Source organism: Phasianus colchicus, chromosome 1, assembly GCF_987193195.1.
Source record: "Phasianus colchicus chromosome 1, bPhaCol1.hap1.1, whole genome shotgun sequence".
NCBI classification, from domain to species: Eukaryota; Metazoa; Chordata; class Aves; order Galliformes; family Phasianidae; genus Phasianus; species Phasianus colchicus.
In genome coordinates this window covers 193,247,872-193,262,176 of record NC_143436.1, presented here as the reverse complement: position 1 = coordinate 193,262,176, position 14,305 = coordinate 193,247,872, and the positions used below count along the sequence as shown (strand labels likewise).

Below are 14,305 nucleotides of genomic sequence, written 5' to 3'. Positions count from 1 at the left end.
CATCTCCACCACTAAAGATTCTCCAGGAAGCCAGCAAAATAAATCTATATATACATTATGAGGAAAATATTGTGAATATCAGCACAGTGTAGTAATCATAGAACAGAATCATAGAATCACAAAATGTCGTGAGTTGGAAGGAACCCACAAGGATCACAGACTCCAATTCCTGGCTCCACGCAGCACCACCCAAAAATCAAACCTGAAAGCAGTGTCCAAACACTCCTTTAGCTCTGGCAGCTCAGGGCAGTGCCCACTGCCCTGGGCAAACTGTTCCATGCTCACCACCCTCTGGGGCACAGCCTTTTCCTTATCTCCAATCTGACCCTCCTCTGTAGATAACAGTAATACATGTATGTCCTATAGCCACACCACAGCATCATTCCTCAAGTTATGGTGATTAATCAGAGGAAAAAAAAAAAAAATCTACAAGTTTTCCTTTTTAATCTAACAGCAGAGAGAAATCATATAATTGTATACTAAAATAAATAAAAAAAATAAATATTTTATGATTTTCTCTCAACCATGCTGGTCAGGGACCCATGAACATACAAAATCACTGCCAAGCGGTGCATGATGCTGCCTCAAAGTGCCCAGCAATGCCAATGTGACAGTTCAAAGCAGAAAGAGAACATTTCAACTTTTAGTTAAAATAAGCTATGCTGATGGATCCCGTAGCAGGGCAGGTAACAGCCAGACTTTACATGCGAATTGACATTGATTTACAGAGTTTCATCTCTTTGAATCGAATCTGAGAGTTTCAAGCTGCTTTGCTTTTTGATATGACAATTACGCATTTTTTAGGAGGTCTGCTTTAAAAAGAGAAAGCAGAGACTCAAGTGCCTATGGAGATAAGATAAAAAGTGAGAGCGCTGTTAAAGGATGTATCAAATGAGCAAGTTTTTTTTTGTTTATTCATTTTCTAAAATCTTCTTTTTCCCCAGTAATTTTTTTAAAACGGCCTTCATTTGAAATCTTAATGTGAAATCACTTTTGTCGTGCAACATCCATCCTGCCAAATCCCCCTCATCATGCTATTACTGCAATATTTGTAACTTTTGATCTGGAAACATCAAGTTATGTAAGACCATAGATCTCCTTCTTGCAAGGAGGTGATTCTGTCAGAAAATGAAGCAGTGAAGCGGTAACTTGAACAGAACCAGAGATGACTTTCCCAAGGAAAAGGGTAGTAGTGTTCTTAAGCATCTCGGCAGTTTTAAAGTGCAAGAGCTCTTTTTACTCCTGAGATGAGAAATGGCAAACTAGCAGGTGAAAAATAATCAGAGCGCACACTCTTAATTGGGATATTGTACTTGTTGTAGAGGGAATGAAATCACATTTTAGTTATTATGCACCCTGGGAAGCCAATCAAATCAAACAAAAGCAAAAGCAAAAAAAAAAAAAAAAAAAAAAAAAACTTTGCTCACTTAATAAAACAAAAGAGAACATTTTCTTTTGCCAGCCTATTATCTGCTCAGCAAAACAAAAGGAAAGTACTGAATTTAAATAAGTAAAAAATTAAGAGAGGAGAGCTTCCATATTCTACTTTTCTCTGCGTGCATCTCTCCTTCCCCAGACCCACTGAAACCAGTGATGAATCCCTTTTTCTATCCATGTAGCACAATAAATCATCAAAGGAGGATCTCCCCTTCATTTCCAACCAAAACCAGATGAGCAGTTTCACCCTTTTCGTGCCATGATTATTTTTTCCCTGCTTTCCCATCCTTTAAAACCAGAGAAAACAATTTTTTTTTTCCTAGAAAAGCCTTTCTAATCCAAGTCCTCTTGCTGATAAAACAAGGAAACTGTGAAGTTTGCTTGCGTGCCTCGCTCATCCCTTTGCCCTGCCAAAATACAGCCTGAGTACCTCTGCACGCACACACACACACACACACACACACACACACACACACACCCTCTTTCTCCACCCCAACATAAAATCTGCCCTCAGGTCCCACCTATAAAGGATAGCTAAATCTCAAGTTACCCCTTGTATAGAGGTGTAACCATGCACACAGGTATGTAGGGGAAGAGAGGGTGAGACACAGGCAGAACTCGCTGCAGAAACAGAACTCCCTCTTAGTTCAGTGACAGTAACTCCCAGTTTGAGTGAAGGTGCTTTTTTGTGTTTTCTTTTTTTTTTTTTTGGGGGGGGGGAGGGGGTGGGAGGGAAAACTGAAGCAGGTTTTGTGCAGATGTCCTTCCTCTCCCTCCCCTGCCACAGCTGTGGGTGCAGAGCCTACATGAGGAGATCCTATGCTGATGTCTACGGGATACACAACCCAGGTAACATCTTCACGTGGACCTCATGCTGCCCTCCTTGTCCTAAACCTGACCATATTCTTCACATGCTGTCCCAGGGGTCACATTTATATGGGATCTTAGCAGCATGGAATCCTCTTGGCCATGAAAGGACCCACAGCAGCAAGGACTGATCAACAGCACCGAAGCTGGGGATCAAAGAGAGAAGGGCAGCTCACCATGGCCACAACAAATTCCTACAGTCTCATACGGCAAGCAGAGCCTTGCTCTGAAGGCTCACCTCGCTGCAAAACAGTGCAACAGAGAGAGAGATGCCTCTTCCTACCTTTATGGCTCAAGAACCCTGCCACACACACACAAATATACAGTTCTGCCCTGTTTTTTCCACCCAAGCCCATGAAAGTGCTACAGGCTGAGACACCAAGTGGGAGGTGCGTGGCTCGGAAGAAACCAATGAAATAAATTAAATACAAGGCAGTGGCTCAGCCTCCCCCAGCGAGGCAGGAGGGATACGTGCGGGCTCCGATGGCCGATCCCTGCCCTGGGCTTCTCCCTGCCAGATCCTGCTGGCACAAGTGCATAATGGCATGGTAAATGGTAAATCTTGACTATTGCAGGCACACATGGAGGCACATGTTGGGAATAGAGGGGAGGGGCTGCCCTACGAGCAAACAATTTTATTAGGGTCAGCGAGTCTGAAAGAAATGGAGTTGGGAGAGTTCAGGGTCTGCTGAGGTGCTCTGCCTGAATTCGAGGCTCTCGAGCAGAAAGCCCCACACCACAAACCTGCCACGCTACAGAAGTTCCCCCAGCAAAGCACACAGACAACTTTCAGCTTGAAAGCTTTGCTCTCATTTCCTCATTTTCTGCCCGTCCCCTAACGTGGGACATAAGGCAGAAAACAAAAATTAAAAACTAAAAATTCAAGATGAAACTTCTCTGCAGAAAGTTAAGAATGAAGATGGAAGGGGAGATTATTTATGAATTTAATGTTTTTTTTTTCCCTTTAATTATGACGAATTGAACTTTCCTGGAAGAACCATGAGTAAATGCATTCAAAGTGCAGATAGGTCTTGTCTATGTGGGCAGTAAGTATTGAGCAAGCTGTGTTTTGGCTGCCTGAAAATCGTATTTCAAAGACTGAGGGTCCCATAAGACAGGAAGACGGTGGCATAAATATGTATATATATATATATATTTCCAAATTATGTGCTTACATGGTTATAACTGCTGCAAATTTCTAAACGTGGTCATGGTGAGGCAGAGTGAATACATACTGCCTCCTACAAAGTGCTTTTCAATTTTTTAATTATTTTTTTAAAGGCTTGGCACACTCTAACTACTACTTGCTCCAAAGTAAAATAATTCAGTATTGTAGACCATTTTTTTAAATTAAAAAAATAATTTAATAAAAAAAAAAAAAAAACAACAGGAAATAAATGCCGTTTGTTATTATTCTGTTCTGCAGCCAAAACGTGTATTTCAGAATGCAAATTGCTACGAATATCAGCACGAGTCTGAACCACTGCACCTCTCCCAGTCACTCTAGCATCTTTTTTTTCCCACCACCACACTGTTTGGGGAACCTCAATACTAGCAGGGCATGGCCAGAAGCAGAGCTTTCACATTTAACGCCTGAGACACGGAATTGTCAGCCAAGTTGTAGCCAAGCACATTCCCTCATAATTTGTCTTGAAGGCAAAGTCACCCCCCTGGAAAATGGGAGACCCCTTCCCCATCCCCTACTCCAGCCCAGATCCAAATGTAAACACACACACACACACACACACTCCGACAACACAGTCCCCTGCCGCAGGACATGGGGACAGGGCAAGGGTTCAGTTAAAGCAAAAGCAGCTTTGTGCAGCTGAGAAATACTGAAGGACTTCCTTTTTATTTTTATTTTTTTTCCTCTTTTTCTCTTCCCCCCCCCCCCCCCATCCTTTTACTATTACATAAATAACACCGATTGATTTGAAAGCTGCATCCTTGCTCCAGTTCCTTTCCATCTGCACTGCTGCCTCCCCCAGCACAGCCGCACCGTTTGGGGTGCAGAGGGAAAGGCTTTGGGGTTCGGCTGAGAGAACCCACCCCAAACACACCCCGAAGCAAGGTCTGCTCAGGCTGAGGGTGTCTGATCCCTACCAAGAGCCTCTGGCAACATCTCCGGGCTGCTGCTGAATTGCTGCAAACTGTGCGGAGGGAGCAGCAGGGGCTGAGATGCGAGGGGAGGAAAGCAAGCTGAGTACAGGGAGGGATGGTGGGGAGGGAAAGGCAGGGATTCAGGGAGATTCTCCCCAGCCCTAAGCCCTGTGCCTGCCTGCTCAGTGGGGAGAGGGAAGGGGGAAGGGAAAACTGGAGGGAGGCGATCACAGAAACGCACTTTTCGGAGCAAAACGCAAAGCTTACCATGTCTGCAGGCTTCCCCCAGCGAAATGCCACTTATGTGTCCAGCGATCCCAAAGTGGGCAACTACAGGCAGGCACCGGAGCTCATCTCAGCAGGCAGCTCGGCAACACACCACCGCCACCCCCAAAAATCAAAATCAAAATAAAAAAGACCGGTCCAGCTTCTTTCTTGGCAGGAATCGTCCCTGGTAGGACTGCCCAAAATAAGCAGCTGCAATCCAAAGGCTTTATTTAAAGCTTCCCCCCCTCCTCCTCCTCCTCTCCTTGCCTCGCTCTCTCTCTCCCTCTCTCTGTTACACACAGAGAGAAAGAGAGACACACACAGGTTACATGAATGGGAGGCAGGAGCCGGCGCTCCCGGGCTGGGAATGACAGGCACACATGCGGCCGGCTGCTGCGCACCGCGGGCGGCTCGGTGTGGCGTGGGCACGACGGTGGCGTGGAGATGGCTTGGGCATGGCTATGGTGTGGGGATGGCTTGGGCATGGGGTTGGGATGGCTTGGGCATGGGCATGGGGTGAGGATGGATTTGGTATGGCGGTGGGGTGGGATAGCTTGGGCATGGGCATGGTGTTGGGGTGGATTGGGCATGGGCATGGGGTGGGGATGGGTGTGAGGTGGGAAGGGGTTGTGATGTGGGCATGGGGTGGGGATGGATATAGGTACAGGCGTGGGGAGGTGGTGGACATGGGCATGCATATAAAAGGGAAATTGGCATGGGCATAGGCATGGGCATGCAGGGGAGTTGGATGTGGGCACAGGGAGGAGTTGGATGTGGGCATGGGAAGGTGATAGATGTGGGAATAAGCATGAACATGAAATGGGCATGAGCATAGATGTGGGCATGAGAACATGATAAACACGGATGAGTGTGAAATGGAAATTGGCATGGGCATAGGCATGGGCATGGGGAGATAATGGATATGGGCTTGAGGAGAAGACGGACATGGACATAGGAAGGAGTGGACGTAAGGTGGGAATGGGGAGGTGATCAATATGAGAATAAACATGAATGGGAAATGGCAATGGGTGCAGCATTGATGTGGGCATGGAGAGGTGATGGAAATGGAAGTAGGCAGGAGAATGAAATGGAAATGGTCATAGAGGAAATGGACATAGGGAGTAGATGAATGTTGGAATGGGCATGGGGATGGGGAGGAGACAGATGTGGGCATAGGTACACGCATGATGTGGGAATGGACATGTGCCCACATGAATATGGCATGGACAATGGGAGGAAATAGACGTTGGTGTGGACGTGGACATAGGAAGGGAATAGTCATGGCAGAGACAGGCATGAGTGTAACATGGGCATAAGGAGGGAATGAGCATGAGATAGATATGAACATGGTTATGAATATGAGTATGGGAAGGTTACCAGTGTGGGCAGTCCATGTGATAGGGATGCACAGATCTGGGCATGAGCATGAGATGGGAACACACATGGGAATGAGTAGGGAGATTACATGGGCGTAGGAAAAGAATGGATATGGCATAGGAATAGCATTGGCCTAAGGTGCATAAGGGAAGGATAAATGTCATGAGCATGGGGGGAGGATGAGTAGGGGAGTAATCATTGGACACAGCTGGACATGGAATTGGCATGGGAATGAGATGATGATAGGCACAGTATATGAAGGGAATGAGCATGAACAGGAGCATGAGATGGGAATGGCATGTCAAAGGAATGGACAGAGACACAGGAAGGGTATAGACGTGGGCATAAGAATGAACATGGGTATGGACATGGTGGTGAGATGAGATGGGTGTGGATGTGAGTGTGAACATGGGCCTTTGAAGGTAACAGAAAGCAGAGGATGGGAATGCACTTGGGCATGGGATGGGTCTGAGTTGGGCTTGTGAATAGGTTGAGTGTATGCGTGGGGTAGGCATGGGGATGTGATAAGCCTTGGCATGGGAGTGGGATAGAGATGAGGTTAAGGACAGGGGTGGGAAGCAGATCCACCTGAAGCAGTGCTGCTGTGCCCTGATTCTGGTGAGTCTCTCTCTATTTTCCCAGGGTCAGCGGGGTTCTAGCTTCAGCACGTGTAATGAAGAGGAAAAAATGTCTGTTCCTTCCTATTCCTAGTTAGACAAATTATACAGTACCTTGCTTTTGGGGTCAGGAAACATCATCCACAGCGGTGTCAGTAGATTATTGTTATTCTTATTAATAATAATGCATAATTGTTTTGTTTAATAATTTAAGCCAAATTCTCAGGAAGAAGGACTGTAAAATTTCAGTTGCATAATTTAAAGTTATGTCCTCATTGAGAGGAAGATCAATGCTGCCAGTTTCTACCTTTTAAGTATTTGTTTGTGTTTTTTTTTTTTTTTAATTTAAACTGTAATGATGGGGTATTATATCCTTTTAATGCTCTTATTCAACGTGGTTTGAAAGGAGAAAGGGGGGCGTTATTTTTAAATGTTAGGCCCTGCTATTGTTTCATTTCATTTCCTGACCTTGAGCAAGTCCTTCATAACTTACCCTTATCGGATTCATCTGTTGCTTTTTACACTCAGTCCATTATTTCCTCATTCACCTAAAAATCACACTTTTCAGTTTCAAGTCCCTCCTCAAAATTTACTCCTGCAAAACTTTGCAGCACCAATCTCTGCGTGGCTTAAATTGGAGTGATACTAGATGAAACCCTAAAGCTGCATTGTAAGAAGAGTGCAGAACATAATGGATTGCAGTATTTTATGCAGTGCTTTTAGGTACGTGGGGACTATCCTCTTCGTGTCATATCTTTAAATCAGCCAGGTGCAACTCAGCTCTGTTCTGGTTTTATTTCTCGTCCTAAAATTTCCAGCCTTTGAGAAAGGCATGAAGGGGAGATGGTATTTTAGTCCAATCTCAGAAATCAGGGTAGAGGGAAATCAGAACATTAACTTAAACAGCGGAGTTCTCGATCTAAAGGTCTGCTGTGCAAAATAGCTGCTGCTGTTCACTGTCTTTGCAGCCATGCACATTAAAGAAGAAATACATCTACATTGCTCTTAATGCCTGTGGAATGTATTCCACATCAGGAATTTAGACTCTAGAAAAAGGTAATTTAGGTCCCTGGAAGGGCAAAGTTTAATTGAAAAATATATATATTGTTAGGAATAGACTGCATACAAATTCAATGGTAATTGTATAAGCCTTTCAAAAATCATACAGTATGCAAGCTTCCAAAATTTCTGAACAAGAAACATTTCAATTTAAATGCCAAGAGGCAATTTTCCCTCTCTTGTTCAATACTAAATCAGTCACATGAGCAGTTTTCATTTGATTTTAGAAAGGAAATGGAACATCTTCACTTCCAATTGCATATAACTTTTGCTTTCTCTTGTTCTTGGTGCTCTGCCTTGTTTGCAGTACTTTCCTGCAGTTTTGAAATTCTTCCATTTGATCTGCCTGTTCACTCCAACATTATTAAAAGAAACTAGTAAACCCAAGAGTGCAGTAGCATATTGTTTGCATCCTGGTTAACAGATCAGCATCAGCACTGTTTGTGTAATTGGCCTTTCCCTGTTAACTGAATTAGACAATAATGCTCTTGGAATAATAACATAAAATAAAGCAGTAGTAATTTAATGGAAAAAAAAATGACTTTGCTTAGGAAAATCCCCTGCTTCAGTACATAGCAAATTACCGTGGTTGCAGAAGTGTGCTGCATACCAATTTGTGGCATATTTCATGAAGATGTTAATTTTGAAATGTCAGTGTTCACCAGCCTGCCATATTGTGCCTGCATCCTGCACTATAGTAGATTGTCACAGTTGAAATAGTCTTTGTGAACAGAAGCTATTAAGTCAAATTCTCTTCCAGATAGTGCTTATGCAGTGTTTATAAAGAAGGTACATCTGTGGAACGAGAAGGTGATTGAAAAGACTCATGCATGAGCCTGTTAGACCTTGTGCTTGAGGAGACAAGGAGAACAAGTCCTGGAGCTGTCATTCGGATTAGTATTTAATAGTCCTGATGTTGGGTTGTGATTCCATTTACTCCCACAAACCTATGAAAACACCTGTCATGAATTCCCCATTAATCAAGTAAAAAGTAGCAACATCTGCTCTGGTCAAAGGTTTCTTGCTGAAGAAGCTCAGCAGAAGTGTCTTTTCTTTGGTTGGTTGGACAAGCACTTTGCAAAGAGGTGCTGCACCAGGTTGCAACCTCTGCTAGAGATTTATTTAATTTTTTTTTTTTTTTCCCCCAAGAAATAATGCAGACAGGAGAACTCACATGTTTTAATCAATGGAAGTGAAACCATTTGCCTTTCAGAGACTATAAAATAATACACACCCTAGGGTTCAATGCTCTTTTCTACTCCTCCAGAACATTCTTAAGGGGAAATCACTCTTTTCTTGATGAAAGTGCAATTCAAATGTGGAAATATGCCATTCTTCATGCTTTCTCCATAGGGAGCAAAATGATTTCTGTAATTAAACCCTTTTTACCAACATTTCCTGATGAGAATAGGCTTTTTTTAGACAGGGGAAAAAGCCACGTACAAAAGGATTTGCAAAACCAGGTCTAGAGGGTTTGACCTTTAAGCCTCTCTTTGAATTAGTCATTTTGTTTGAAAGGTGCATGAGGATGAGGCACGTAAAAGCTGCAGCTTAAGTTTCCAATCAGGCACTGCTGAAAGGACATGGCTGCAGGACAAAGGAAGGTGTGGGGACCTCTGCTAACATTAGTCTGGCTATTACGAATAGCATTAGCCCTGAAAAGACACACAGCCCAATCTTTAGCAAGCTTTATCAGCCCCAGTGTGGAACTTGGGTCCTTGTTGGGCTTGAGCTGTGGTCTGTGCTGTGGCATCATAGTGCTCTGGTACCTGTGGTTGCTAGATTAAAGAGATCCAGCTTCTCCAATATATAGGAATATGTATTTTAGGGGAAAAAAAAATCCTCTGAAAAAGTGGTGAGGCATTGATACAGGCTGGAAAGTGGTGGGGTCACCAACCCTGCAGGTTTTCAAGTGCCACCAATGTGGCACTGAGGGACATGGTCATTGGGCATGGTGGGTATGCAGTGGTGGTTGGACTAGATGATCTTAGAGGTCTTTTCCCACTTTAATGATTCTATGATATCTGGCTATTATGGGCAGCGTAGACAAAAACTGGAGTTAATTAAGGAATAGAGCCTATGTGTGTGTTCTATATGTGTGACTCAGAAATGAAGTACACATTCATTTCTTGTCACCATAGAGTGGATCCATACAGAGACCAGGATATGGGGCCGAATCTCTTGGCACAGCTGAAGGTGTAGAGCTCACTGCTGTGTGATGGATGTCAGGGCTGAACCAGAGCTAGATGCTAAATCCTGAAGTTCTCACTTCAGGATGTGAGGTTTGCCAAAAGTCTTTGAGTGGAGTGGGGGCAGAAATCACACAGGACTCTTAACAAATACTTTGGGCAATAATTTCTCTTCCTCCTCACTCTGCAGCTTAAGTCAGCCTGTGCTGACTACTCTCCATCACCAGCACCATAAGCTGGTCACCAGGGTAGGAACAATGTTAACATTTAATTATTTTTTCACTTTATTAGCTGATTTCTAGCAGGATGCTAAAGATGTGAGGAGCTCCTGCTATCTTGTCTGTGCCTTTTGTAGCATCCCACTGGATCTCAGGGCATAGGGAGGACAGAACTCAGCACCTACCTGCAGTACTAGGTCTTATCCTTTCCTTGTTTACAACGTATCACTGTCTGTTATCATACCTGAGAAATCAGCAAAGGCATAAGATGGAGATGAGAGTCTGCTACTACTGCTTACTCAGGAAAAGTTCCCATCAAGTGAATTGGACATTTGCCTGAGTGAGTGTTGCAGGATTCGGCCCATATGCTTCTCAGCTCTTATATTTGCATAGTGAAGAATATGCTTACAGTACAGTGCCAATAAAACAAAACTATATACAGTCAGCACAGAAAAATCAAGAGCACAGTTAAGACCATTTACAAACAGCAGCTGAGCTCTGCAGCTGACATCCAGGTTTATAATGCTGCCAGAGACCATGCTTTGTTATGGGTAATATGTACAAGGCAATTATTTATAGGCAGTTAGATGGGAGGTCCTGTAAGTCTATTCTCTGTTCTGTCTTCCTTAACCTTATTATTTTCTTTCACTCTGTATTATTTATATTTCAACTCTGTAAATGTGTCTTCAGAAAGAGAGAGAAAGTAGAAAGAAAGAAAAGAAAGAAAAGAAAACAAGAGAAAGAAGGGAAAAGAAATGGAAAGAAAGAAAGGATGAAAGAAAAAAAAGAAAAAAGAAAGGAAACATGGAAAGCGTTTCAGGAAACATCTTTCATGGGGGACCACTGTTTTTCAAGTGCTTGCTCTGGTATCATATAAACATGTTGCATACACCATAAGCAGCCATCTCCAAGTGAGATATTCGTTCATCCATTTTAATGAAGTAGAACGAGGACCCTTTTTTTTCCAGAAATTACAAAGATATCTTATGAAGGAGGAAGAAGATTTGCATTAGGAAGGTGCATATCATGTCAAGAAGAGTATAAATTGCCCAGAGGATCAAATTACTCTTTTCCATAGACATATTTTCCTCTCTAAATATCTAAAGCATGCTTTTATTTTAATCCAGGGGATAGGAGAGAATACTTCTTGATCCACTGTATATGACAGAATGGCCACAAACAACTGTAATACAATACATCTTCTGTACAACAGGCTGTAAGTATATTACAAGCAACTCCAGACAATAATTACTCTATTACTGCACTGTGACTTCACATCCAATTTTGCTCACCACACCATACAGAACGGATGAAGTAGATGACTTTTATATTTTTAATAATAATGAAATGTTCAGGATTTGATATAGAAACTTGGCTACCAAGGTGATAGATACAAATAAGACCCTATTTAGAATAGCTGTGTGAATGGGAAAAGCTATTAAATTCCTATGAAATACTTTATCATATCAAATAATATTTGAGATCAAATAAAACTTGGAAGGCTGATACGCAGTTATAGTCAAGGCATTCTCTCATTGTGAAGGAGACTTTTTCTGACGAAATCTGCTGTTTTAGACAACTTTGTAATATATCTTTATTCTCCAGTAAGGCTGCATATCTTGACTAACTTTGAATGACTCACTCTAGATTTATGTTTGTGCAATTGCAAAATTTGTATGAATAGATGCATTCATGTGCTAGCTGCTCTTGGGAAATGAAAAGTCAGTTAATTCACTCTTAGACAGATCTGGTCTTATTAAAAGAACAGGTCTGAACTGGAGACACCTTCTTTCCCCTTTAAGAACAATCTCTGAAACAGCAAAATAAAACCCTCCACTTCCCCAACACCTTCCATTCAGGTATCTTCTTTCCATGTATTGAACCAACCATTGACCTCCGAGATGGCAAAGTGAATTTACAGAACAAAAAGATGAGCTTGTGGCCATGACGCAGCAGGTCTCAGTGCGACTACCATTTCTTACACGCATATTTCATCATTTATTAATCTTATAGGGCTCAAATCATCCCAATGAATCCTCAGCATACAGGTAAAGAACATCAGAATTTCCTCTATCCCATGCTCAGACCACCTCCGTCAGAAAACATGCCACTGTGCATGAGCAGTGAGCAATCAGGCTCTGCTCCCATTTTCTGCTGTTACTTCCAGACAAATTGTGTTAGTTTTACAGGCAAAAATCTAGTTTGTATTATTGTTTGCACTTCAGAGTCAATACGGGTATGGAAGAATAAGCTGAGATATATACCTTGTGCATCATTAATAATAGCGCAGCTTCTCCGTAGCTACAATACAATTCCCAAACATTTTGTTTAATAGTAAGCAATTTATCATGTCTGCTGTATCACAATCAGGTGGTTCAGTATCCCCAATTTACAAGAGGTGCTATGCTCTGCACCTATTTGTACTGCTTACACCGGGTCAGATCAACAATCTGAGTGCTATCTTTCAACCTGGAAAATCCAGTTTCAATTCCCTGGTGTAGCAAAAAATGATCTAGGCTTCAGTATCCTGTATATAATACATAGATAAAAATACTTCCTTACTTTATCAGATGCTGTGAGGATAAATGCATTAAAGTCTGTAAGTCCCACCAGCACTACAATAGCCATAATTATCTTGAATAGATACATGCAGTGCAAGTACGGCGATATTTAATACATATCCTATGTGTATAAACCATGAGTCAGGGCTGGTACAAACACAAGCTATGCTAAGGAATTAAAAATGGTGCTTACTTGCATGCTCTTCCCCTGCTTATGCTCCATTAAAATGTGTATATCACAGACCGGATTCGTTTCTCACTCACGATGGAGCACATCTCCCAGAATCAGTGGTTTTATCCCAGCTGTGCACTTATGTAGGCAGGAGCCCATTGTCCAAGTTGAGCCACTCAATCTGCAAGAGAAAGAATGAAAGGGCTCCGGTCTGTAAAGTCATTCATTACAATTTGGAAATCAGTGGGGCTGTTGGAGGTTAAGCAAGGGCAGAAATTGGTCTTTTATCATTCAAATGCCATAGGGGAGAATATATATATGTAAAAAGCAAGGGATCTAGTACTGCACATCCCTCCTCATTTTTCTTCTCTTCATTGCAAGAGGTCACAAAGAAACAATCATGTACATTTGTAGGACCGGATGCTAAATTCTTTCGCAATGGAATTTCATAAGCAAACAACTTATTTTGCCTGGGATGAAGCTCCAATGAAATTTTTATACGATTTCTATATATTTTCAGATAAAATAAGATTATTTCGATTGCTATGCTACGTAAGGAAATTTTCTGCAAGAACTCCAAATCGTGAGACATAAAAATACCTCTCTGAAGTGGGTGAAATTTCTGAAAATTGGACTGATTTTTTTTTTTTTAAAGCAACTTTTACAGAGGAAAAAAGGAAGAAAGAAGACTGATTACAGATCTTTCAATATTGAAGGCACATGAGATTACTGGAAAATGTAGAATAAAAGTTGTTCTGAAGTGCTCTGGCAACTTCTTTGCCTGCTTTACTGTACAGGATTCTCTCAGCTGTGATAGCTACACACAGTATCAAGAGCACAGTAAATTTTTGTGCAAATTTAAATAAAATTTTAAGTAACACTATTTCAAAAACAGTGTGAGCGATTTTGGTTTCAGCAACATTTTATTCTCCCCATCTCAATACTGCATCACCCTGCAGCATTATCGTGCTTATCGACAACTCTTCAGACAGGATTTTGGATTCAACCAAGGATTCTCCCCTCTTTCCTGCGAGAAATCTGGTAACCACTACAGCTAATTTTGCTCTCCTGTCAATTCTACATGTGATAACCCTCCAAAAGGACATGATTTAGCAGTGGATTGTTAAGAGTTAGGGTAGTATGGTTAGGTTATGGTAGGACTTGATGATCTTTAAGGTCTTTTCCAACCTGAGCAATTCTATGATTCTATGATTCCATGATTTCATGATTTCACCTTTCTCTTCCTTTGCATTCCCCACCTCTCATTCCAGGGGGTAACTGAAAGGGGATAAAGGATATGACAAAGGTGAGATGCTACAAAAATTACCACCTACATCCAAGAGGGTAAATAAAATGAGTGGTTGATCCTCTAGACTATTAGGCAATGATGAGTGTAACAGGGACCAAACAGCTAAAAAATGGAACCTCTTTTGTACACCAC

At 42.1% G+C, this 14,305-nt stretch overlaps 1 protein-coding gene and 1 long non-coding RNA gene across 4 annotated transcripts in view; one reads left to right on the top strand and one right to left on the bottom strand.

Annotated features, from left to right (window-relative positions):
• Positions 1 to 14,305, bottom strand: part of TENM4 (teneurin transmembrane protein 4) — a 750,922-nt gene that overhangs the window by 593,974 nt on the left and 142,643 nt on the right. For 2 of the 3 annotated variants that reach the window (XM_090134120.1, XM_031595483.2), the window contains exon 1: positions 4,672 to 4,931. The gene's annotated coding sequence lies outside the window, so the exon portion shown is untranslated. Of the gene's footprint in view, positions 1 to 4,671; positions 4,932 to 12,885; positions 13,046 to 14,305 lie in introns of those variants that run through there. The other variant, XM_090134119.1, reaches the window with a different exon arrangement.
• Positions 5,027 to 13,770, top strand: LOC149920337 (uncharacterized). The gene is made up of 3 exons (XR_016463479.1): positions 5,027 to 6,666; positions 11,259 to 11,347; positions 13,385 to 13,770. It is a non-coding gene; the product is annotated as an uncharacterized LOC149920337 (long non-coding RNA).